Source organism: Excalfactoria chinensis, chromosome 4 (genome assembly GCF_039878825.1).
Source record: "Excalfactoria chinensis isolate bCotChi1 chromosome 4, bCotChi1.hap2, whole genome shotgun sequence".
Taxonomy (NCBI): domain Eukaryota; kingdom Metazoa; phylum Chordata; class Aves; order Galliformes; family Phasianidae; genus Excalfactoria; species Excalfactoria chinensis.
The window spans coordinates 34,295,315-34,321,250 of NC_092828.1; the positions used below are offsets into that span (position 1 = coordinate 34,295,315).

Sequence of the window (25,936 nt, forward strand, 5' to 3'; positions counted from 1 at the left end):
TTCAGCCAAAACGGTGTTAATAGCAAACCAGAATCTTGGTTGTTACTGAATAAAGCTGTGAGCAGCCACTGCTGAGGTCTGAGATAAGAACAATAAAAGAAAACCACCAACCAACCAATTCTTTGCAAGATCACCAGATGCACTACTGTCCCAGAGGTTTCCATTTCACACGGTCATAGCTTTTAAGAACTTTCAGTGCTTTCATTTTACAGCATTTCACGAGGACAATTCTGAAAACTGGCTGGAGAACCTACAATAACAATTGCTCACCTGTAGTTCAACATATACGAGTGCAAGTCTTATCTATACAAATTGGGGGGGGGGGGGGGGGTGGAAGCAACTAGAAAAAAGAAAGCCACCTTACACCTTGAGTCTTCTCAACTTTTCATTTCATTAGTTATGAAAGACTGCCAGAGATCACTACTGGCATTTCTCTTGTCATTTCTGAAGAAGTAAATCCTGCCTGGTAGGGCGGTAGAGGTTGAACCTTCTACCAATATTCTGTTACGTGCTATCATGAAACAGATGGCAGCAGGTGGGCAGCCTGACAGAATGGTGCCTGACACGGAAGTGTATTTAAAGCAAAGGTGTGTCAATGAATGCCTCTATGTGGAAAAAATGGCCTTCTTCAATGCTTGCTGAACATTTATGAGTACCAAAGAGTGGATGTGAGCACAGAGAGGTGGTGTGTAGCCCATTTCAGCAGTGGTGCCAGCAATTGTGGGCCATGATGCAGATTTTGATGAGCATGGCATGCAAATCCTTGTCCCTTGCTGGCAAAAATGTATAGCTAATGCTGGCAGCTGTGTTGAAAAACAGCATTCTGTGGCTGAGATTTTGCTCTATCAAATGGCGTTACTGTGCTCATTTTATCTTTTGTAGTTTCTGTGAAATGAATTAGGAGACATTACTTTAGGAGCAACCTACATATATGTGGCCCAATACAATTCCTCTTCACTCAGTGCAGCCCAGGCAAACTGAAGTGTTGGATGCTCATGCTATACACATCTACCACAGCTACTTCCCTCAGGCACTGAATACCTTTCCCCACGGTGGCCCATTTGCCTGGGCTACATATCAGACAGAGGCATCTCTGTGGAGAATTCATTAAAATATACCTATGTTTTCAATTATGTTTGTGGAGGAACACAAAATGCTTATGTGGCTGTTAAAAGAAATAAAACAACACTGAAACCGAAGAAATGCGAGCCTCACACGCAGCTCTCCCAGAGCACCAGGGCTGGTGGGACTCCCTGTGGGGCGGCTCTGCCGTGAGGGGAAGGGCGGCAGCAGCTGCGAGGAGCCCGTGCCCTTCAGCTGACCCCGGCCGTGACCTTCAGCTGACCCCACCCGGCCGCCTTCGGCGAGAAAGGGCGGGAACGATGAGGCGGGAAGCAAGCAGAAACGGCGGGAAAACGAGAGCGGCGTTCTGGGCTCCCATTGGCTGGCGGGCGTCAGGGATCGCTATATAGGGCACTCGGAAGCCATAGGAGTTAGCATTAGCGTGTGAGGAGAATCCGCGTGCATGAGGAGGAAGGCGGCAATCGGCGTCCGGTGACTGAGGTGCGACGGGACAGGTAAGGCCGCTCTGAGCAGGCACCGATGTTGGGGGAGTGCCGGAGGAGGGGAGGTGGCCGGGCCGAGCCGGGCCGAAGCGAGTGGGGGGGGGGGGGGCCGAGCCGGGCCGAAGCGAGTGGGGGGGGGGGGGGGCCGGGCCGAAGCGAGTGGGGGGGGGGGGGGGGCCGAGCCGGGCCGAATCGAGTCGGGGGGGGGGGGGCCGAGCCGGGCCGGGCCGAAGCGAGTGGGGGGGGGGGGGGCCGAGCCGAGCCGGGCCGAAGCGAGTGGGGGGGGGGGGGGCCGAGCCGAGCCGGGCCGAAGCGAGTGGGGGGGGGGGGGGCCGAGCCGAGCCGGGCCGAAGCGAGTGGGGGGGGGGGGGGCCGAGCCGAGCCGGGCCGAAGCGAGTGGGGGGGGGGGGGGGCCGAGCCGAGCCGGGCCGAAGCGAGTGGGGGGGGGGGGGGGCCGGGCCGGGCCGAAGCGAGTGGGGGGGGGGGGCGAGCCGGGCCGGGCCGAAGCGAGTGGGGGGGGGGGGGGGGGGACGGGGACCGGGCCGGAGTGAGTTGGGGGCCGTGCCGTGCCGGATCGAGTTGTGGGGGGTTGAGCCGAACCGGGCCGTGCCGGATCGAGTTGTGGGGGGTTGAGCCGAACCGGGCCGTGCCGGATCGAGTTGTGGGGGGTTGAGCCGAACCGGGCCGTGCCGGATCGAGTTGTGGGGGGTTGAGCCGAACCGGGCCGTGCCGGATCGAGTTGTGGGGGGTTGAGCCGAACCGGGCCGTGCCGGATCGAGTTGTGGGGGGTTGAGCCGAACCGGGCCGTGCCGGATCGAGTTGTGGGGGGTTGAGCCGAACCGGGCCGTGCCGGATCGAGTTGGGGGGGTTGAGCCGAACCGGGCCGTGCCGGATCGAGTTGTGGGGGGTTGAGCCGAACCGGGCCGTGCCGGATCGAGTTGGGGGGGGGTTGAGCCGAACCGGGCCGTGCCGGATCGAGTTGTGGGGGGTTGAGCCGAACCGGGCCGTGCCGGATCGAGTTGGGGGAGGTTGAGCCGCGCCGGAGCGAGTGGAGGGGTACAAACTGAACCGGGCGGGAGCGAGTGGGAGGTGGAGGGGCCGGGCCGAACCAAGCCGGAGCGAATGGGGAGAGCCGGGCCGAACAGGGCCGTGCCGGGGCGGGGGGGGGGGGGGGGGGAACGGGCCGAACCGGAACAAATGGCGGGGGGGGGTGGCCGGCTGAACCGGGCCGGAACGAGTGGCAGGGGGATGGGCCGAACTAGGCCGGAGTGAGTGGGTGTGGGGGGGAGAGCTGGGCTGAACCGGGCCGGCTGGAGCGAATGGGGGGGGCCCGGGCAGGATCGAGTTGGGGGGGGGGGGGGGAAGCCGAACAGGATCGAGTTGGGGAGGGTTGGGCCGAACAGGGCCGGGCCGGATCGAGTGGGGGGGGGGGGGGAGGGGTTGAGCCGAACCGGCCCGGGCCGGAGTGAGTAGGTGGGGGCTGGGCCGAACCGGGCCGGGTCGGAGCGAGTGGGGGGAAGCCAGGTCGAACCGGGCTGGCCGGAGTGAGTTGTGGGGGGGCTGGGCTGGGCCGAACTGGGGGCGAGTAGCCTCGCAGTAGAAAATATTATGAGACAACGGCAAACAACAATTAATAAAGCAAAAGTATCTCACTACTGTTGTAATGACTTGTAGGAATTGTATGTCTGCTCAGAAAATGGGTGGTGGGAACTGATGGAGCACAAACAGAATGAGGCACTGATGATCAAAAGAAGAAAACACTGGAGTAATGTTCTAGAGTAAAAGTGATAAATAAGCTCTATGATTAAAAACAATAATAATAAAAAAAAATAAAATGTTTGTTCCTTTAAGACAATTCAAGGCAGGAGATGTCTGTAGGTAGCAGAATTATTTTTGATGAAATGGCAAATGAGCAAAAACAGGAAGGGACTAGAATGATTCACGAGAGCCAAAGTGGCAGGATTTTCACCAGAATGCCTGTGTACAAGGCAACGTTGTTATAACTGTTAGCATTTTTGTAAATAAAGCAGTATTTGCCATACCTGATAAGAAGAGAAGCTGACTATTTAGCTGCTGCTTTTTGTGTGCCCAGCTTCTTTTGCCCAGTCTGCCCGCCTCTGGTACCCTCCTCAGCACCGTCTGGAGCTCCGCAGCGCATCAGCACGGTGAGAAGAGCAGCTTTTGGTGTTCTTGTCATGGGATGAATTGGGGTTTGGGGGGATGCAAAGTCTTCCGTGGTTGGGTGGATGTGTGCTGAGCTCCTTTGGGATGTTGGGTTTCCTCATTCCTTTGGGTGGAGGGGCTGGTGATCCTCAGGTCTAATGGTGCCCTTCATTCTTCAGGAGCCGCTGCAGAAGAAAGAAGCATCAAGCGAGTGGAACCGGGAGGCTACAGTGAGCAAGAAGAGGAGACAGAAGCCTGTGCATGGCGGGGAAAGAGGAGCAAGAGGAGGAGACAGAAGCCCGAGGATGGGGGGGAAAGAGAGAGGCTCTCTGGGCAAAATCACCTCCCTGTTAGCAGGGACATAGTCACATTTCAGTAGAGTGTTGCCGGCATCTTGGTTGACCCGACCGGCTTTGATCTGGGCGACCCTCCCTGTAAGCAGGGCTGAGGTCTTTGAAGTAGTTGGCCTTTTGCCTTGTTGCTCTTTAGGCTGCCTGGGGAGAGTGGCCCCCCGTAAGGAGGGCGCGAGCCACCTCTCCGCACCCGAGTGGGAAACGGAGCTAGCTGGACCCCAAGGCCGCCCTGTAAGCAGGGTAGGTGCCGTATCCCTGCCCCTTTTCTCCCGGCCCCTTGGAGTTGCTGCCTGATGGTGGCCTGCCAATTGAACGGCCCTGTACTCGGGGTGTCTGTCACAGCCTTTTTGCTTACCTGAGAAGCCCCTTGGCATGTTGAGGTCTTTGGCTTCCGTGCCGCCTGGGGACAGGTCGCAGGCTCTTGCCTGTTGCTCGTGGTTGTGGGTTTGTTCCCAGGGTTTGGCCGCGCTGCGTTGTCCTTCCCTTCTGGAAAGTCCCATCTGTGTGTGTGTGTTCCTTTCCTTTCCTTGCTGATGTTTGTGGAGTGACTGAGCGATTGAGTTTTCCCTTTAGGCCCCCACAAAAATGGCTGCAGCTTAGCTTGGACTTCCCAGGGGGGAATGGAGGACTTGATGCGTGGCACAAGTGGGGTCTTCCCCTTTAGTCCCACGAGCACAGTGAGTGTCCTGTCATGCCCCTTTTTGTCTTAGGACAGATCAGAGCCACACGATAGTTTTGTGGCTAAGGCCACCCTGTAGCCAGGGCTTGGGCCTATCCCTGCATGGCCGCCTGTTCTGCTGGCGGTGTGACGGCCCTGTACTCGGGGTGCGTGTCACAAGCTGTGGAGCCCTCTGTCCCCCGAGCAGCCTGCCCCCCCTGTAATCAGGTCTGGGGAGGCTGCTTTAGCCAGCCAGTTGGTGGGAATGACCCCTCCCTGTTCTGTCAGAGTGCAGGTTGAGGTACTGCTTGTAGGTGGGGCGACCTCCCCGCTCGGTGGGTTGAGGTTGTTTCCTGTGCTCCCAAAGGCATGGTGTTTGTTGTGTTGCAGCCGGGCGGGCCAGCCTGTAGCTCAGGCATTGGTGGGAGCTGTGTGCTCTGTGGGGCTTCTTAGCGATGGTGAGGTGTTGGGCACCGTCCCGTAGCCGGGGCTGCGTGTGCCCGCAGTGTTTGGTGAGCTGTGTTCTGATACAGGACCCCCTGTAGTCAGGTGGGTATGCGGCCCCGGCCTTTCAGAGGCACGGGGCCAATAGATGTGAGGTTGGGCTTGCACCCTCCCTGCAACTGGGGCTGGGATCCCGACCGCGGCGTTAGGCCGTGCCGCCCCTCTGCCTGGCTGCTGAGTGTCGTTCCTGCTGCTGGGGGGGAAACCAAGCTCTGTGGCTCCATGGGTGTTGTTGCCCCCGCCTGTAACCAGGGTCTGGGTGCAGGAGCCTTTATGCTCTGCTGGCAGCCTGTTGTGCGCACTGGATTGGGGGAGAAGGAGCCTCCCTCTGCCTACGGACCAAGGCTGACCTGTAAGTCAGGGATTGGCTGTGCCTTGGAGTCCCAGGCCCTTTGCAATGGAGGCAGCGTCAGGGGAGCCCTGTAAGCAGGGAAGTTGACCCTTTGGCCGCTGCTTTTTTGTGTGCCCAACTCCTTTTGCCCAGTCTGCCCGCCTCTGGTACCCTCCGCAGCACCGTCTGGAGCTCCGCAGCGCATCAGCACGGTGAGAAGAGCAGCTTTTGGTGTTCTTGTCATGGGTTGAATTGGGGTTTGGGGGGATGCAAAGTCTTCCGTGGTTGGGTGGCTGCGTGCTGAGCTCCTTTGGGATGTTGGGTTTCCTCATTCCTTTGGGTGGAGGGGCCGGTGATCCTCAGGTCTAATGGTGTCCTTCATTCTTCAGATGCTGCTGCAGAAGAAAGAAGCATCAAGCGAGTGGAACCGGGAGGCTACAGTGAGCAAGAAGAGGAGACAGAAGCCTGTGCATGGCGGGGAAAGAGGAGCAAGAGGAGGAGACAGAAGCCCGAGGATGGGGGGGAAAGAGAGAGGCTCTCTGGGCAAAATCACCTCCCTGTTAGCAGGGACATAGTCACATTTCAGTAGAGTGTTGCCGGCATCTTGGTTGACCCGACCGGCTTTGATCTGGGCGACCCTCCCTGTAAGCAGGGCTGAGGTCTTTGAAGTAGTTGGCCTTTTGCCTTGTTGCTCTTTAGGCTGCCTGGGGAGAGTGGCCCCCCGTAAGGAGGGCGCGAGCCACCTCTCCGCACCCGAGTGGGAAACGGAGCTAGCTGGACCCCAAGGCCGCCCTGTAAGCAGGGTAGGTGCCGTATCCCTGCCCCTTTTCTCCCGGCCCCTTGGAGTTGCTGCCTGATGGTGGCCTGCCAATTGAACGGCCCTGTACTCGGGGTGTCTGTCACAGCCTTTTTGCTTACCTGAGAAGCCCCTTGGCATGTTGAGGTCTTTGGCTTCCGTGCCGCCTGGGGACAGGTCGCAGGCTCTTGCCTGTTGCTCGTGGTTGTGGGTTTGTTCCCAGGGTTTGGCCGCGCTGCGTTGTCCTTCCCTTCTGGAAAGTCCCATCTGTGTGTGTGTGTTCCTTTCCTTTCCTTGCTGATGTTTGTGGAGTGACTGAGCGATTGAGTTTTCCCTTTAGGCCCCCACAAAAATGGCTGCAGCTTAGCTTGGACTTCCCAGGGGGGAATGGAGGACTTGATGCGTGGCACAAGTGGGGTCTTCCCCTTTAGTCCCACGAGCACAGTGAGTGTCCTGTCATGCCCCTTTTTGTCTTAGGACAGATCAGAGCCACACGATAGTTTTGTGGCTAAGGCCACCCTGTAGCCAGGGCTTGGGCCTATCCCTGCATGGCCGCCTGTTCTGCTGGCGGTGTGACGGCCCTGTACTCGGGGTGCGTGTCACAAGCTGTGGAGCCCTCTGTCCCCCGAGCAGCCTGCCCCCCCTGTAATCAGGTCTGGGGAGGCTGCTTTAGCCAGCCAGTTGGTGGGAATGACCCCTCCCTGTTCTGTCAGAGTGCAGGTTGAGGTACTGCTTGTAGGTGGGGCGACCTCCCCGCTCGGTGGGTTGAGGTTGTTTCCTGTGCTCCCAAAGGCATGGTGTTTGTTGTGTTGCAGCCGGGCGGGCCAGCCTGTAGCTCAGGCATTGGTGGGAGCTGTGTGCTCTGTGGGGCTTCTTAGCGATGGTGAGGTGTTGGGCACCGTCCCGTAGCCGGGGCTGCGTGTGCCCGCAGTGTTTGGTGAGCTGTGTTCTGATACAGGACCCCCTGTAGTCAGGTGGGTATGCGGCCCCGGCCTTTCAGAGGCACAGGGCCAATAGATGTGAGGTTGGGCTTGCACCCTCCCTGCAACTGGGGCTGGGATCCCGACCGCGGCGTTAGGCCGTGCCGCCCCTCTGCCTGGCTGCTGAGTGTCGTTCCTGCTGCTGGGGGGGAAACCAAGCTCTGTGGCTCCATGGGTGTTGTTGCCCCCGCCTGTAACCAGGGTCTGGGTGCAGGAGCCTTTATGCTCTGCTGGCAGCCTGTTGTGCGCACTGGATTGGGGGAGAAGGAGCCTCCCTCTGCCTACGGACCAAGGCTGACCTGTAAGTCAGGGATTGGCTGTGCCTTGGAGTCCCAGGCCCTTTGCAATGGAGGCAGCGTCAGGGGAGCCCTGTAAGCAGGGAAGTTGACCCTTTGGCCGCTGCTTTTTTGTGTGCCCAACTCCTTTTGCCCAGTCTGCCCGCCTCTGGTACCCTCCGCAGCACCGTCTGGAGCTCCGCAGCGCATCAGCACGGTGAGAAGAGCAACTTTTGGTGTTCTTGTCATGGGTTGAATTGGGGTTTGGGGGGATGCAAAGTCTTCCGTGGTTGGGTGGCTGCGTGCTGAGCTCCTTTGGGATGTTGGGTTTCCTCATTCCTTTGGGTGGAGGGGCCGGTGATCCTCAGGTCTAATGGTGTCCTTCATTCTTCAGATGCTGCTGCAGAAGAAAGAAGCATCAAGCGAGTGGAACCGGGAGGCTACAGTGAGCAAGAAGAGGAGACAGAAGCCTGTGCATGGCGGGGAAAGAGGAGCAAGAGGAGGAGACAGAAGCCCGAGGATGGGGGGGAAAGAGAGAGGCTCTCTGGGCAAAATCACCTCCCTGTTAGCAGGGACATAGTCACATTTCAGTAGAGTGTTGCCGGCATCTTGGTTGACCCGACCGGCTTTGATCTGGGCGACCCTCCCTGTAAGCAGGGCTGAGGTCTTTGAAGTAGTTGGCCTTTTGCCTTGTTGCTCTTTAGGCTGCCTGGGGAGAGTGGCCCCCCGTAAGGAGGGCGCGAGCCACCTCTCCGCACCCGAGTGGGAAACGGAGCTAGCTGGACCCCAAGGCCGCCCTGTAAGCAGGGTAGGTGCCGTATCCCTGCCCCTTTTCTCCCGGCCCCTTGGAGTTGCTGCCTGATGGTGGCCTGCCAATTGAACGGCCCTGTACTCAGGGTGTCTGTCACAGCCTTTTTGCTTACCTGAGAAGCCCCTTGGCATGTTGAGGTCTTTGGCTTCCGTGCCGCCTGGGGACAGGTCGCAGGCTCTTGCCTGTTGCTCGTGGTTGTGGGTTTGTTCCCAGGGTTTGGCCGCGCTGCGTTGTCCTTCCCTTCTGGAAAGTCCCATCTGTGTGTGTGTGTTCCTTTCCTTTCCTTGCTGATGTTTGTGGAGTGACTGAGCGATTGAGTTTTCCCTTTAGGCCCCCACAAAAATGGCTGCAGCTTAGCTTGGACTTCCCAGGGGGGAATGGAGGACTTGATGCGTGGCACAAGTGGGGTCTTCCCCTTTAGTCCCACGAGCACAGTGAGTGTCCTGTCATGCCCCTTTTTGTCTTAGGACAGATCAGAGCCACACGATAGTTTTGTGGCTAAGGCCACCCTGTAGCCAGGGCTTGGGCCTATCCCTGCATGGCCGCCTGTTCTGCTGGCGGTGTGACGGCCCTGTACTCGGGGTGCGTGTCACAAGCTGTGGAGCCCTCTGTTCCCCGAGCTGCCTGCCCCCCCTGTAATCAGGTCTGGGGAGGCTGCTTTAGCCAGCCAGTTGGTGGGAATGACCCCTCCCTGTTCTGTCAGAGTGCAGGTTGAGGTACTGCTTGTAGGTGGGGCGACCTCCCCGCTCGGTGGGTTGAGGTTGTTTCCTGTGCTCCCAAAGGCATGGTGTTTGTTGTGTTGCAGCCGGGCGGGCCAGCCTGTAGCTCAGGCATTGGTGGGAGCTGTGTGCTCTGTGGGGCTTCTTAGCGATGGTGAGGTGTTGGGCACCGTCCCGTAGCCGGGGCTGCGTGTGCCCGCAGTGTTTGGTGAGCTGTGTTCTGATACAGGACCCCCTGTAGTCAGGTGGGTATGCGGCCCCGGCCTTTCAGAGGCACGGGGCCAATAGATGTGAGGTTGGGCTTGCACCCTCCCTGCAACTTTGGGCTGGGATCCCGACCGCGGCGTTAGGCCGTGCCGCCCCTCTACCTGGCTGCTGAGTGTCGTTCCTGCTGCTGGGGGGGAAACCAAGCTCTGTGGCTCCATGGGTGTTGTTGCCCCCGCCTGTAACCAGGGTCTGGGTGCAGGAGCCTTTATGCTCTGCTGGCAGCCTGTTGTGCGCACTGGATTGGGGGAGAAGGAGCCTCCCTCTGCCTACGGACCAAGGCTGACCTGTAAGTCAGGGATTGGCTGTGCCTTGGAGTCCCAGGCCCTTTGCAATGGAGGCAGCGTCAGGGGAGCCCTGTAAGCAGGGAAGTTGACCCTTTGGCCGCTGCTTTTTTGTGTGCCCAACTCCTTTTGCCCAGTCTGCCCGCCTCTGGTACCCTCCGCAGCACCGTCTGGAGCTCCGCAGCGCATCAGCACGGTGAGAAGAGCAGCTTTTGGTGTTCTTGTCATGGGTTGAATTGGGGTTTGGGGGGATGCAAAGTCTTCCGTGGTTGGGTGGCTGCGTGCTGAGCTCCTTTGGGATGTTGGGTTTCCTCATTCCTTTGGGTGGAGGGGCCGGTGATCCTCAGGTCTAATGGTGTCCTTCATTCTTCAGATGCTGCTGCAGAAGAAAGAAGCATCAAGCGAGTGGAACCGGGAGGCTACAGTGAGCAAGAAGAGGAGACAGAAGCCTGTGCATGGCGGGGAAAGAGGAGCAAGAGGAGGAGACAGAAGCCCGAGGATGGGGGGGAAAGAGAGAGGCTCTCTGGGCAAAATCACCTCCCTGTTAGCAGGGACATAGTCACATTTCAGTAGAGTGTTGCCGGCATCTTGGTTGACCCGACCGGCTTTGATCTGGGCGACCCTCCCTGTAAGCAGGGCTGAGGTCTTTGAAGTAGTTGGCCTTTTGCCTTGTTGCTCTTTAGGCTGCCTGGGGAGAGTGGCCCCCCGTAAGGAGGGCGCGAGCCACCTCTCCGCACCCGAGTGGGAAACGGAGCTAGCTGGACCCCAAGGCCGCCCTGTAAGCAGGGTAGGTGCCGTATCCCTGCCCCTTTTCTCCCGGCCCCTTGGAGTTGCTGCCTGATGGTGGCCTGCCAATTGAACGGCCCTGTACTCGGGGTGTCTGTCACAGCCTTTTTGCTTACCTGAGAAGCCCCTTGGCATGTTGAGGTCTTTGGCTTCCGTGCCGCCTGGGGACAGGTCGCAGGCTCTTGCCTGTTGCTCGTGGTTGTGGGTTTGTTCCCAGGGTTTGGCCGCGCTGCGTTGTCCTTCCCTTCTGGAAAGTCCCATCTGTGTGTGTGTGTTCCTTTCCTTTCCTTGCTGATGTTTGTGGAGTGACTGAGCGATTGAGTTTTCCCTTTAGGCCCCCACAAAAATGGCTGCAGCTTAGCTTGGACTTCCCAGGGGGGAATGGAGGACTTGATGCGTGGCACAAGTGGGGTCTTCCCCTTTAGTCCCACGAGCACAGTGAGTGTCCTGTCATGCCCCTTTTTGTCTTAGGACAGATCAGAGCCACACGATAGTTTTGTGGCTAAGGCCACCCTGTAGCCAGGGCTTGGGCCTATCCCTGCATGGCCGCCTGTTCTGCTGGCGGTGTGACGGCCCTGTACTCGGGGTGCGTGTCACAAGCTGTGGAGCCCTCTGTCCCCCGAGCAGCCTGCCCCCCCTGTAATCAGGTCTGGGGAGGCTGCTTTAGCCAGCCAGTTGGTGGGAATGACCCCTCCCTGTTCTGTCAGAGTGCAGGTTGAGGTACTGCTTGTAGGTGGGGCGACCTCCCCGCTCGGTGGGTTGAGGTTGTTTCCTGTGCTCCCAAAGGCATGGTGTTTGTTGTGTTGCAGCCGGGCGGGCCAGCCTGTAGCTCAGGCATTGGTGGGAGCTGTGTGCTCTGTGGGGCTTCTTAGCGATGGTGAGGTGTTGGGCACCGTCCCGTAGCCGGGGCTGCGTGTGCCCGCAGTGTTTGGTGAGCTGTGTTCTGATACAGGACCCCCTGTAGTCAGGTGGGTATGCGGCCCCGGCCTTTCAGAGGCACGGGGCCAATAGATGTGAGGTTGGGCTTGCACCCTCCCTGCAACTTTGGGCTGGGATCCCGACCGCGGCGTTAGGCCGTGCCGCCCCTCTGCCTGGCTGCTGAGTGTCGTTCCTGCTGCTGGGGGGGAAACCAAGCTCTGTGGCTCCATGGGTGTTGTTGCCCCCGCCTGTAACCAGGGTCTGGGTGCAGGAGCCTTTATGCTCTGCTGGCAGCCTGTTGTGCGCACTGGATTGGGGGAGAAGGAGCCTCCCTCTGCCTACGGACCAAGGCTGACCTGTAAGTCAGGGATTGGCTGTGCCTTGGAGTCCCAGGCCCTTTGCAATGGAGGCAGCGTCAGGGGAGCCCTGTAAGCAGGGAAGTTGACCCTTTGGCCGCTGCTTTTTTGTGTGCCCAACTCCTTTTGCCCAGTCTGCCCGCCTCTGGTACCCTCCGCAGCACCGTCTGGAGCTCCGCAGCGCATCAGCACGGTGAGAAGAGCAGCTTTTGGTGTTCTTGTCATGGGTTGAATTGGGGTTTGGGAGGATGCAAAGTCTTCCGTGGTTGGGTGGCTGCGTGCTGAGCTCCTTTGGGATGTTGGGTTTCCTCATTCCTTTGGGTGGAGGGGCCGGTGATCCTCAGGTCTAATGGTGTCCTTCATTCTTCAGATGCTGCTGCAGAAGAAAGAAGCATCAAGCGAGTGGAACCGGGAGGCTACAGTGAGCAAGAAGAGGAGACAGAAGCCTGTGCATGGCGGGGAAAGAGGAGCAAGAGGAGGAGACAGAAGCCCGAGGATGGGGGGGAAAGAGAGAGGCTCTCTGGGCAAAATCACCTCCCTGTTAGCAGGGACATAGTCACATTTCAGTAGAGTGTTGCCGGCATCTTGGTTGACCCGACCGGCTTTGATCTGGGCGACCCTCCCTGTAAGCAGGGCTGAGGTCTTTGAAGTAGTTGGCCTTTTGCCTTGTTGCTCTTTAGGCTGCCTGGGGAGAGTGGCCCCCCGTAAGGAGGGCGCGAGCCACCTCTCCGCACCCGAGTGGGAAACGGAGCTAGCTGGACCCCAAGGCCGCCCTGTAAGCAGGGTAGGTGCCGTATCCCTGCCCCTTTTCTCCCGGCCCCTTGGAGTTGCTGCCTGATGGTGGCCTGCCAATTGAACGGCCCTGTACTCGGGGTGTCTGTCACAGCCTTTTTGCTTACCTGAGAAGCCCCTTGGCATGTTGAGGTCTTTGGCTTCCGTGCCGCCTGGGGACAGGTCGCAGGCTCTTGCCTGTTGCTCGTGGTTGTGGGTTTGTTCCCAGGGTTTGGCCGCGCTGCGTTGTCCTTCCCTTCTGGAAAGTCCCATCTGTGTGTGTGTGTTCCTTTCCTTTCCTTGCTGATGTTTGTGGAGTGACTGAGCGATTGAGTTTTCCCTTTAGGCCCCCACAAAAATGGCTGCAGCTTAGCTTGGACTTCCCAGGGGGGAATGGAGGACTTGATGCGTGGCACAAGTGGGGTCTTCCCCTTTAGTCCCACGAGCACAGTGAGTGTCCTGTCATGCCCCTTTTTGTCTTAGGACAGATCAGAGCCACACGATAGTTTTGTGGCTAAGGCCACCCTGTAGCCAGGGCTTGGGCCTATCCCTGCATGGCCGCCTGTTCTGCTGGCGGTGTGACGGCCCTGTACTCGGGGTGCGTGTCACAAGCTGTGGAGCCCTCTGTCCCCCGAGCAGCCTGCCCCCCCTGTAATCAGGTCTGGGGAGGCTGCTTTAGCCAGCCAGTTGGTGGGAATGACCCCTCCCTGTTCTGTCAGAGTGCAGGTTGAGGTACTGCTTGTAGGTGGGGCGACCTCCCCGCTCGGTGGGTTGAGGTTGTTTCCTGTGCTCCCAAAGGCATGGTGTTTGTTGTGTTGCAGCCGGGCGGGCCAGCCTGTAGCTCAGGCATTGGTGGGAGCTGTGTGCTCTGTGGGGCTTCTTAGCGATGGTGAGGTGTTGGGCACCGTCCCGTAGCCGGGGCTGCGTGTGCCCGCAGTGTTTGGTGAGCTGTGTTCTGATACAGGACCCCCTGTAGTCAGGTGGGTATGCGGCCCCGGCCTTTCAGAGGCACGGGGCCAATAGATGTGAGGTTGGGCTTGCACCCTCCCTGCAACTGGGGCTGGGATCCCGACCGCGGCGTTAGGCCGTGCCGCCCCTCTGCCTGGCTGCTGAGTGTCGTTCCTGCTGCTGGGGGGGAAACCAAGCTCTGTGGCTCCATGGGTGTTGTTGCCCCCGCCTGTAACCAGGGTCTGGGTGCAGGAGCCTTTATGCTCTGCTGGCAGCCTGTTGTGCGCACTGGATTGGGGGAGAAGGAGCCTCCCTCTGCCTACGGACCAAGGCTGACCTGTAAGTCAGGGATTGGCTGTGCCTTGGAGTCCCAGGCCCTTTGCAATGGAGGCAGCGTCAGGGGAGCCCTGTAAGCAGGGAAGTTGACCCTTTGGCCGCTGCTTTTTTGTGTGCCCAACTCCTTTTGCCCAGTCTGCCCGCCTCTGGTACCCTCCGCAGCACCGTCTGGAGCTCCGCAGCGCATCAGCACGGTGAGAAGAGCAGCTTTTGGTGTTCTTGTCATGGGTTGAATTGGGGTTTGGGGGGATGCAAAGTCTTCCGTGGTTGGGTGGCTGCGTGCTGAGCTCCTTTGGGATGTTGGGTTTCCTCATTCCTTTGGGTGGAGGGGCCGGTGATCCTCAGGTCTAATGGTGTCCTTCATTCTTCAGATGCTGCTGCAGAAGAAAGAAGCATCAAGCGAGTGGAACCGGGAGGCTACAGTGAGCAAGAAGAGGAGACAGAAGCCTGTGCATGGCGGGGAAAGAGGAGCAAGAGGAGGAGACAGAAGCCCGAGGATGGGGGGGAAAGAGAGAGGCTCTCTGGGCAAAATCACCTCCCTGTTAGCAGGGACATAGTCACATTTCAGTAGAGTGTTGCCGGCATCTTGGTTGACCCGACCGGCTTTGATCTGGGCGACCCTCCCTGTAAGCAGGGCTGAGGTCTTTGAAGTAGTTGGCCTTTTGCCTTGTTGCTCTTTAGGCTGCCTGGGGAGAGTGGCCCCCCGTAAGGAGGGCGCGAGCCACCTCTCCGCACCCGAGTGGGAAACGGAGCTAGCTGGACCCCAAGGCCGCCCTGTAAGCAGGGTAGGTGCCGTATCCCTGCCCCTTTTCTCCCGGCCCCTTGGAGTTGCTGCCTGATGGTGGCCTGCCAATTGAACGGCCCTGTACTCGGGGTGTCTGTCACAGCCTTTTTGCTTACCTGAGAAGCCCCTTGGCATGTTGAGGTCTTTGGCTTCCGTGCCGCCTGGGGACAGGTCGCAGGCTCTTGCCTGTTGCTCGTGGTTGTGGGTTTGTTCCCAGGGTTTGGCCGCGCTGCGTTGTCCTTCCCTTCTGGAAAGTCCCATCTGTGTGTGTGTGTTCCTTTCCTTTCCTTGCTGATGTTTGTGGAGTGACTGAGCGATTGAGTTTTCCCTTTAGGCCCCCACAAAAATGGCTGCAGCTTAGCTTGGACTTCCCAGGGGGGAATGGAGGACTTGATGCGTGGCACAAGTGGGGTCTTCCCCTTTAGTCCCACGAGCACAGTGAGTGTCCTGTCATGCCCCTTTTTGTCTTAGGACAGATCAGAGCCACACGATAGTTTTGTGGCTAAGGCCACCCTGTAGCCAGGGCTTGGGCCTATCCCTGCATGGCCGCCTGTTCTGCTGGCGGTGTGACGGCCCTGTACTCGGGGTGCGTGTCACAAGCTGTGGAGCCCTCTGTCCCCCGAGCAGCCTGCCCCCCCTGTAATCAGGTCTGGGGAGGCTGCTTTAGCCAGCCAGTTGGTGGGAATGACCCCTCCCTGTTCTGTCAGAGTGCAGGTTGAGGTACTGCTTGTAGGTGGGGCGACCTCCCCGCTCGGTGGGTTGAGGTTGTTTCCTGTGCTCCCAAAGGCATGGTGTTTGTTGTGTTGCAGCCGGGCGGGCCAGCCTGTAGCTCAGGCATTGGTGGGAGCTGTGTGCTCTGTGGGGCTTCTTAGCGATGGTGAGGTGTTGGGCACCGTCCCGTAGCCGGGGCTGCGTGTGCCCGCAGTGTTTGGTGAGCTGTGTTCTGATACAGGACCCCCTGTAGTCAGGTGGGTATGCGGCCCCGGCCTTTCAGAGGCACGGGGCCAATAGATGTGAGGTTGGGCTTGCACCCTCCCTGCAACTGGGGCTGGGATCCCGACCGCGGCGTTAGGCCGTGCCGCCCCTCTGCCTGGCTGCTGAGTGTCGTTCCTGCTGCTGGGGGGGAAACCAAGCTCTGTGGCTCCATGGGTGTTGTTGCCCCCGCCTGTAACCAGGGTCTGGGTGCAGGAGCCTTTATGCTCTGCTGGCAGCCTGTTGTGCGCACTGGATTGGGGGAGAAGGAGCCTCCCTCTGCCTACGGACCAAGGCTGACCTGTAAGTCAGGGATTGGCTGTGCCTTGGAGTCCCAGGCCCTTTGCAATGGAGGCAGCGTCAGGGGAGCCCTGTAAGCAGGGAAGTTGACCCTTTGGCCGCTGCTTTTTTGTGTGCCCAACTCCTTTTGCCCAGTCTGCCCGCCTCTGGTACCCTCCGCAGCACCGTCTGGAGCTCCGCAGCGCATCAGCACGGTGAGAAGAGCAGCTTTTGGTGTTCTTGTCATGGGTTGAATTGGGGTTTGGGGGGATGCAAAGTCTTCCGTGGTTGGGTGGCTGCGTGCTGAGCTCCTTTGGGATGTTGGGTTTCCTCATTCCTTTGGGTGGAGGGGCCGGTGATCCTCAGGTCTAATGGTGTCCTTCATTCTTCAGATGCTGCTGCAGAAGAAAGAAGCATCAAGCGAGTGGAACCGGGAGGCTACAGTGAGCAAGAAGAGGAGACAGAAGCCTGTGCATGGCGGGGAAAGAGGAGCAAGAGGAGGAGACAGAAGCCCGAGGATGGGGGGGAAAGAGAGAGGCTCTCTGGGCAAAATCACCTCCCTGTTAGCAGGGACATAGTCACATTTCAGTAGAGTGTTGCCGGCATCTTGGTTGACCCGACCGGCTTTGATCTGGGCGACCCTCCCTGTAAGCAGGGCTGAGGTCTTTGAAGTAGTTGGCCTTTTGCCTTGTTGCTCTTTAGGCTGCCTGGGGAGAGTGGCCCCCCGTAAGGAGGGCGCGAGCCACCTCTCCGCACCCGAGTGGGAAACGGAGCTAGCTGGACCCCAAGGCCGCCCTGTAAGCAGGGTAGGTGCCGTATCCCTGCCCCTTTTCTCCCGGCCCCTTGGAGTTGCTGCCTGATGGTGGCCTGCCAATTGAACGGCCCTGTACTCGGGGTGTCTGTCACAGCCTTTTTGCTTACCTGAGAAGCCCCTTGGCATGTTGAGGTCTTTGGCTTCCGTGCCGCCTGGGGACAGGTCGCAGGCTCTTGCCTGTTGCTCGTGGTTGTGGGTTTGTTCCCAGGGTTTGGCCGCGCTGCGTTGTCCTTCCCTTCTGGAAAGTCCCATCTGTGTGTGTGTGTTCCTTTCCTTTCCTTGCTGATGTTTGTGGAGTGACTGAGCGATTGAGTTTTCCCTTTAGGCCCCCACAAAAATGGCTGCAGCTTAGCTTGGACTTCCCAGGGGGGAATGGAGGACTTGATGCGTGGCACAAGTGGGGTCTTCCCCTTTAGTCCCACGAGCACAGTGAGTGTCCTGTCATGCCCCTTTTTGTCTTAGGACAGATCAGAGCCACACGATAGTTTTGTGGCTAAGGCCACCCTGTAGCCAGGGCTTGGGCCTATCCCTGCATGGCCGCCTGTTCTGCTGGCGGTGTGACGGCCCTGTACTCGGGGTGCGTGTCACAAGCTGTGGAGCCCTCTGTCCCCCGAGCAGCCTGCCCCCCCTGTAATCAGGTCTGGGGAGGCTGCTTTAGCCAGCCAGTTGGTGGGAATGACCCCTCCCTGTTCTGTCAGAGTGCAGGTTGAGGTACTGCTTGTAGGTGGGGCGACCTCCCCGCTCGGTGGGTTGAGGTTGTTTCCTGTGCTCCCAAAGGCATGGTGTTTGTTGTGTTGCAGCCGGGCGGGCCAGCCTGTAGCTCAGGCATTGGTGGGAGCTGTGTGCTCTGTGGGGCTTCTTAGCGATGGTGAGGTGTTGGGCACCGTCCCGTAGCCGGGGCTGCGTGTGCCCGCAGTGTTTGGTGAGCTGTGTTCTGATACAGGACCCCCTGTAGTCAGGTGGGTATGCGGCCCCGGCCTTTCAGAGGCACGGGGCCAATAGATGTGAGGTTGGGCTTGCACCCTCCCTGCAACTTTGGGCTGGGATCCCGACCGCGGCGTTAGGCCGTGCCGCCCCTCTGCCTGGCTGCTGAGTGTCGTTCCTGCTGCTGGGGGGGAAACCAAGCTCTGTGGCTCCATGGGTGTTGTTGCCCCCGCCTGTAACCAGGGTCTGGGTGCAGGAGCCTTTATGCTCTGCTGGCAGCCTGTTGTGCGCACTGGATTGGGGGAGAAGGAGCCTCCCTCTGCCTACGGACCAAGGCTGACCTGTAAGTCAGGGATTGGCTGTGCCTTGGAGTCCCAGGCCCTTTGCAATGGAGGCAGCGTCAGGGGAGCCCTGTAAGCAGGGAAGTTGACCCTTTGGCCGCTGCTTTTTTGTGTGCCCAACTCCTTTTGCCCAGTCTGCCCGCCTCTGGTACCCTCCGCAGCACCGTCTGGAGCTCCGCAGCGCATCAGCACGGTGAGAAGAGCAGCTTTTGGTGTTCTTGTCATGGGATGAATTGGGGCTTGGGGGGATGCATGGATTCTGTGGTTGGGTGGCTGTGTGCTGAGCTCCTTTGGGATGTTGGGTTTCCTCATTCCTTTGGGTGGAGGGGCCGGTGATCCTCAGGTCTAATGGTGTCCTTCATTCTTCAGATGCTGCTGCAGAAGAAAGAAGCATCAAGCGAGTGGTGCCTAGTGCCTACTGTGAGGAAGGAGTGGATGCTGTATTTATTCTTTATTTTGGCATTTTTTGGTCTCTTGTCATTACATTTCTATTGTTTGTTTATTGACTTTTTTGTTCTTCATTGCCTTACATGATCCCTCTTAATAAAGTTTGTGTTGTTGTTTTTGACCTGTGATATCTTGCTCTAATATTTTGGATTTTTTTCATTTTATTTTTTTGTCCTCAGTTACATATTGTGGCACTGTTACTGGGTGTACCCTTTTTCCAACATTCTTTTCCTTCCTCTTAGCATTAGGTATACCTCTAAGCATAGCTCACGATTTTTGTGTCGTTAGAGTTGGTGCTGTGAGCTGTAGCTGTGCTCTTTACTCTGTCTGCATGTGTTGTGTCTGTAAAGCATGCTCAGATGTTTTTTGTCAGGCAAATTTTTTGTCTGGCTTGCAGATACACCTGTGTTGGTTTCTGTTCCTTTTAGGTGTAAACTAGTTTTTATATTTTTCTTTGGTTATATGGCCTGAATGTGGCCTGCTCATGGTTGGTAATATAGTGCTGGTTGCCTACAGACTGTGCAGTTCTGTCTTCGCTGGTGCTTTATCTCTTCCCTGCTCACAGCATCTTGGGCCCAGCCCTCGTTGGCAGGATTGTAGGGAAAACTATCTGTTCTTGGCTCCGTATAGCGCTGCTTAGCAACAACTAGGAACGCTGGTGTTATTTACATCATTTTTCTCCTAAAACCAAAACGTGGCATCTTCTCAGACACACTGAAGGAAACAGTTCTTTCCCAGGTGGAGCTAATGCACACACTATAGATGTGTATGCTCCACTTTAAGTTGTACACTCTGTTATACAGCTACATCCATCTGAAGTTAAATAAGGGTGAATGGTGAGTTGTGTTGGTTTTTTTTATCCTGCTTGCTTGATATCCACTTCACAGGCAGATTATTTAATTGTTGTGGATATCCCTGCTACTTTGTTTTATGGCATTTACCCACAAGTGTTGCCTATAGCCAAGCAAAGCAGAAATAAGTGGTACTAAGTCTGAGAAAACAAAGAAGCACCCCCCTGCTAGATTTAATTTAATCCAACACCATTAACATCCTAGAGGGCAGCTCCAAAAGATATACTTAGTCCCTTCAGAAATGGAACGTGCTTGGTTTAGCACTATCCTACTTTCCCTGTCTCATTTTCATTAGGGTCTTTGCCATGGTGAAGAAAAGGCTCGTGCCACACTGATGTTGCAATTAAGCAGTGGTTGACACCAACCCATGTAAGCTGAAATGGATCTGAGGAGTGAGACCATTTCCAGATGTGAAAGGGATGCTCTGGAGATCTGAAGACCATCCACTCACCACACTTTCCTAAATTTTGAGTTATCAAAATGTGCTTTTGTGTTCATGCAAAGTACAGCACTGATCAGTTCTCACACAGGTTGGGATTGTATCCCTGGAAATAAACAGACCAAAACAACAGCAAAGTTTGTCAGCTATATACCCCGTACATTAGAGAGTCCTGTACGAGCAGAAGTGGAGGAGTGACATGCCTCACGAACATGTGGATCTGCACATGGCTTTTTATCTATCTCTTGTGGTTTTGTGGTTGTCCTTGCCCTGGGTTAGAAAGAAAGGTCAATGGCCAAGTTTGTAAAACTGCATAATGACTGCCAGAGACCCTGGGGAGATTCTGCACATGAGGGACAAGCAGGGCTGAGCAAGCAGGACAAAACAAACCTCATCCATCTCAAGGCAAACACTACAGGTGAGGTTGTGACCCAGCCCTCCAGCAGGCTCCCACAGGGGGAAGTTCTGAGATGTTCACTGTGGATCTGCTGGCAGAATTTTTTTTCTATTGTTGGCATTATTAGGCCATCTTGAACACTAAACAACTATAATATGCCATTCAATTTCTATCACTGCTTCAAATATGGCATACTTTATTTTGCCTTTCAATACACTTCCATCTTTCACTTGATAACGTTCATGTCTTTTTTTGTGTGTCCCTCAATTACCTGCTCTAACATGAGATAGTTTTATTGACATTTCCTGGGCATCCTAATTATAATGGTGTGCTGTTTCACACATGCCGGAGGTGGTACAGAATCTAAAATGTATCTAAAATGTAATCTAAAAGTGGGAACAGTTCTAAGTTGGCGTTTGGCTCTCATTCACACCAGCATGAGTTAATCGAGTTGTAACCATCATTCATTCAATATATTAAGACAAAGAAGAGAAGAAGCATTCTCATGTCATTTTCTTTTATGAATCATTGTTTCTCCTCATTTCTGTTACACTTTTCAGATGTTTCTAAGATGTAAACTGAAATATGCATATTTATTTTTAACATAGAGATGTCCAGATATGTTAAAGAATTTCGCAGTAGCATTAAATTAGCTGTCACTCAGGCCTTTAGAATTGTAGTCCTCTCTAACAAGATCTTTCACCATTTCCAGTGCATCTGAGTGCTGAAAAATCAGAGCTGCGTCTGCGTATAGAAAATCTCCTGGGTTTATTAATATTTCCTCTAAATGAAGTGCTGCATTTGAACTGTTTATTATGCTGGGGTAGCAGATTGTCTCTATCAGGCAAGAATGATTAAAAAAAAAAAACAAAAAACAAAAACTTTCAGATTAAGATTTAGTGCACCTGAGATCCAAAAGAAACTAGGAAAAAACGCTGTTAGCTTTTCTTGTAACATGTATCCATTTCTGTCACATAATCACTATTCTGAACATGCCCTGCATCTTTACCAACATGAAGATCTTCCCTGTGCAGCATCAACAGCCTTTGGAGTCACCCAAAGAAAATGACATGAAATCAGAACAGCAAACTCAATGGACTTTCCTGGGAAACAACTGATTTTATTTACTACTCATAACCTTTGGCCTTGAATGGCAGTTCAGCAGGCAGCAGGGAGCTTAGCCCTCTAGAAGTGTGGCACTTTTGAATACACTGCATCCATCTGAATGGACGTCTGCAGGAGCAGGTAAGAGGTACCAGAATATTGCATGTGGTCACCTAACAACACACATCACTATGAGTCTGCTTTGTAGCAACCTTCAATTGTTGTTCGAGTATTAAATAACCAGCTGGAGATTTTTTTTATTTAATAGCTGCCAGAAATATTAAGATATTTTCAATAAAGAAGGATGTGGAACTCAAGTAGTGACCCCAAAACAGCATTATTTCACTAGAATGCTTTTGTTAAGCAACTTCACTGCTGCTTTTTTAATCAAATCTCGTTTCACAGCAATAATTTTAATATCTCCTTTAAACCCATCCCACTCCCTTAAGGGACCTTAGGCTCCAATAAAAGCAGAATCATTAATTTTTTTTTTATTATTATTATTTATTTAATTTTTTAATACAGGAAAAACACGCATTAGTAGTTGCAATATGTTTTCTTAGCACCCTGCTGCGCAATTTATTAAACAAAAAGAGACTAAGGAGAACAGTTACACCTCGGCATATCAGGACGAGCGGCAACACCACCGTCCCCTGCCAGCAACAGAGTGCCTGCATGAGCTCTGGCCGCTCAGGGACACGCAGAGAGCAGAGCAACCCTAGCTGGTAGGGGGAGATGCTCACAGCACTGCCAACTTGCAACAACAAAAGCAAGGCAAAAAACCGACCTGTTGTTTATCTCTGAAAAAGGCATGCTGCTATTTGATAGCTGAAACACACTGACTGAGGGGAAGCCCCGACCCGTGCAGCCGGCTGGCCGGGAAGCGAGAGCACCGCCTGACGCTCAGCACCGTCTCACGCGCGGCCCCGCGCGCAACGGCGGCCGGCGGAGGCACTGCCGCGCGAAGAAACTTCGCGAAGGAAAGCACAGCCTGCGCTGAGCCTTGCCTCAGCTGAGCGACAGGTCGTGCGCTGCGGCGGTAACTCTGCTTAAAGCCTGCTGCTGCTCGTCGTCAGCTGCGTTCGGTGAGTTATTCCTGAGTATTCTTCCTCTTACTGCAGTTTTAAGGTTTTGGTGCCGACCTGCTGGAGAAAAGATCTTTAAGGTCCCTCTCCACGCAAGCAGTTCTAGGAAATGTACCGCTGGAGCCTTGTGGGCAGCTGCTCCGACCGGGCTGCAGAGTTGCAACCAGCCTGCTGGGTGGGAGGTGTTTCTGCTGCTCCTGGAACAGGAGTGAGCAGAACACCCTCAGGTTGCCCTATTTGATACAAGTGCCAGATGGACTCACTCAAACCTTTTCACATGTTGTTTTAGAACAATGTTTTTCAGTTACTGTTTCTCAAATTATGCTGGCAGCTGAGTCAGTAAGGTGAGGTGTACAGCCACGTTCCTCACCATGGACTGCAGTAGGAGGTTTGAGCTGTAGGAGGGCACAGTAACCCCCCACTGCCCGCATACAAGGGTTTAGCTCAACACTGCTGTAGACTCAATGGGAGATGCCTGAGTTAAATCACACTTTGTAACTGTGGCAGGCTAACATTAAGAGAGTGAATAATCATGACGGTTCAGTTTCCGTAATCACACATAATAACAGACCTGCACAACTACATGCTCTGTCCAAGGAAGTCTGGGGAAAATATAGAGACTGAAAACAGAAACCTACACATGCTCTGCAAGGAGGCTGTCTGATGGAAAAACACAGTGTGTTTGATTGTATGTATGGCAAAGTGTAAGAGCAGTGTTGGGACAAAACTTAGCAGAGATTGATTGAGAAAGGAGTGGGTATGACTTTATTCTGACAAGTTATGTTTTTAAAACAACATGTTGTTATAAAATCTGAAGAAATTAGCATCAGAACATGAAAATTCCCTGCAACTGCAAAGCACTGCATCTAACACTGAATGCCAGGTTATGCAGTCTTTTCTTTTAGAAGTAATTTCAATAATTATTCTTTTCATGTCTACTAATCATCTACATATCTAATTATTGTTTTATAGTTAGAAGTCTGGGTGATTGTACAACTTACCAATCCTCTTACCGAAAGAAGCCATAGCTGGTCTCATATTTAATCTGAACAGTCTGTGGAAGCCTAATAGACACAGTGATGCTTTGTTGCAGAATCTAATGGTATCTCATCTTCAGTGAAAGACAAGGATTTCTTGTGTTTGCCTTCTTTTTCTCTTACAGTTTTGCAATCCCATCCTTTGCATTTCAATCTGACTGCATTTCACATGATAAATTTCTGTTCTTTTGATTACTTCTTCAGTTTCTGTGTACATTTCATTTGTTGTGCTCTTTATTTTTATTTTCTTCAGTTTCGGAGTACTCAATTTTACTCTTCAAAAATACATATCTCGTTTTATGACTATCACCGGCCAGGTGTCAGTGTCTGACTTGTTAAATTTCCTGGATATTAGTAAAAGTAGCAACTCAGGAAGTGTGATTAAGGTTCACTGCCAGTAGTCAGTTTCCATGTTTGCTAGGGCAGCCATGGCATTATGGCATGGATTCTTTTACCCTTGTTAGTTGCTTTATGTCTAAATAAATTTAACCTGTTCTTTATATTGTCTCTTCACCTCTGTGCTGAGTTCCTGCTTTGAATCATAGAATCAAAGAATTACCCAGATTGGAAAAGACCTTGAAGATCATCAAGTCCAACCGCAGCCTAACCATTACCCTAACTCTAACAACCCTCTGCTAAATCATATCCCTGAGCACCACATCCAAACGGCTCTTAAACACATCCAGGGATGGTGATAACACATCCAGGGATGGCGATAACATATCCAGGGATGGTGATTGGATCAAAAGAACAAACTGACACAACCACAGTTAAGTTAGGGAGTTTGAAAATAGTATAAACCGTTCCATCCAGTTATTACCAAACATAGAACTAATAACTTCTTGTAAATAAATAGTTTTAGATTGTAGTCAGTATTGTATAGAACTGAAAGATACCCATCAGGCTCAGCAGTGAAGTTACTGCTCATTCCCAGCCTTACCTTTCATAACACTGCCTCAGCATTTTCAGTGTTCCTTATATAGAAAACGACTCAGAATGCATCCACAGAGGCTGAGTGTCAAAGCAAATGAATAACTATAAAGGCATATTTAACATTTAGATTTGATTTGAAAATGACTGCTGTGGGTATTGCGGCCTTAAGCTTACATATTATTGTATTTAATAGCAGATACAAGTATTTAGGAGTTGTAAAGCTTTCATGATATCTGAGGTATAATTTTTTCCTTATTTATGTCATGAACGTGGGAAACACAGCAGGAAATATTGTTGTGCAAGAATGGGAAGCTTTTACCTAGTCATTTAAACAGTTTAATCTTACTATGTGCTGATGTAACTGTGAAATGTATTCTCTTTGCATTCTTAATTAGTGTAGAACAGATGGTAAGGTTTCTAGTTTAAAGCCACAAGCCTATTTAAAAAGTCTATGGTGACTCTTCACTGTTAAACGTGTTTATTGTAATATGTGTGTGAGAAGAAGATGAAGCATTTTTCTTAATTTCGCATTGCTAACATGTCACTTTAAATAACTTCAGTATATTTTCAAAGATTCTCACTGGAGTTGAACAGTTCTTAGAGAAGCTACCTGGCCAAGAGTATGATTTACAGGGGAAGGATCTCATGACTTTAGTAGTACAGAATACTGTTGAGCATCTTACAGAATATGAGCACAAGATAAACAAATGTGTACTTCTGGTATATTATATATCTGGTAGAAGGAAGAGAATTCATTAAATGCATCATCTGAATATGTAGTCTTCAGCTGCTATTTCTGAATCCCAAACTTGATTTCAAGTTCTGAATGACCTTTAGAACACCCCTGTGCTTACAACTGACTTCAATATTCTGCTTTTCATTCATGAGAAAACAAAAAAGGGCATAGATCTGAAGGGGGGGAAAAATGGAAGATCTCTTAAGTGGTGCAAAATGAATGTACCATAAAGTAAATCTCTCTCTGCTTATCAGTCATATAAAGCCTTATCAATTTTTAATATACTTTCAGAATTTTATTGAAAAACTGTATGTGAAGAGTTCTTAGATGGAGCCAGAAAAGTATTTTGGGGAAACTGCATGATATTTTTGTATAAAAACTTAACTTGTTACAGTTTTATCATTATATCGCTGTCTATGCAGATTTACAGTAGTACTGCATCTGAAATCTGCAGAATACCTTCTCTAACATAACAAGATCAATTCAGATAGATTTCCCACGGATAATTTCTCCTTGCTAGGGAAACTTTCTCATCTTTCTTCTCAGTAGTGATCCAATGTTATTTCAGTGTCATTCATTTTTTTTTTCTTTACCGTGCACATTTTGTTTTTATGTTAGGTCAGTAAAACGCAAGACCCAGCACAATGTAAATGACAACACTGTCAGAACTTAACTTTTCTTCATTTGCTCAAGTTTTGCCAATGCACTGCAGCTGTTGACCAAATTGTTTTTCTGCCATTGCTTCACAACTGGACCAAGAGTACAGAAATTAGCTCTGCAGGAATAGTATTATAGAATCAATTGCTTTTGATCTCTAGGACTACTTGAGGTATTTGGCTCTGCAAACATGGAATTCACATATTTTTTTAATGTATCTAGTTTCTTTGCTACAACTGTACTCATTTCAATAACTTTCAGATTTAAAGAAGTGCAATCAGCATTTTCCAGATCTCATGGAAGTCATTCTCATCATGG

General features: G+C 53.5%; 2 long non-coding RNA genes across 3 annotated transcripts; both read left to right on the forward strand.

Annotated features, from left to right (window-relative positions):
- Positions 1–1,342: 1,342 nt before the first annotated feature.
- On the forward strand, positions 1,343–8,506 carry LOC140251619 (uncharacterized). 2 transcript variants are annotated; one of them, XR_011903439.1, is made up of 3 exons: positions 1,343–1,577; positions 3,658–3,730; positions 5,964–7,323. It is a non-coding gene; the product is annotated as an uncharacterized lncRNA (long non-coding RNA). The 2 variants fall into 2 exon arrangements; XR_011903438.1 differs by lacking the exons at positions 1,343–1,577; positions 3,658–3,730 and adding exons at positions 3,916–5,786; positions 8,020–8,506 and having other exon boundaries at positions 5,964–7,842.
- A 1,039-nt stretch (positions 8,507–9,545) lies between these two features.
- On the forward strand, positions 9,546–17,680 carry LOC140251620 (uncharacterized). Its single transcript, XR_011903440.1, has 5 exons — positions 9,546–9,899; positions 10,077–11,956; positions 12,134–14,012; positions 14,190–16,068; positions 16,246–17,680. It is a non-coding gene; the product is annotated as an uncharacterized lncRNA (long non-coding RNA).
- Positions 17,681–25,936: the final 8,256 nt, after the last annotated feature.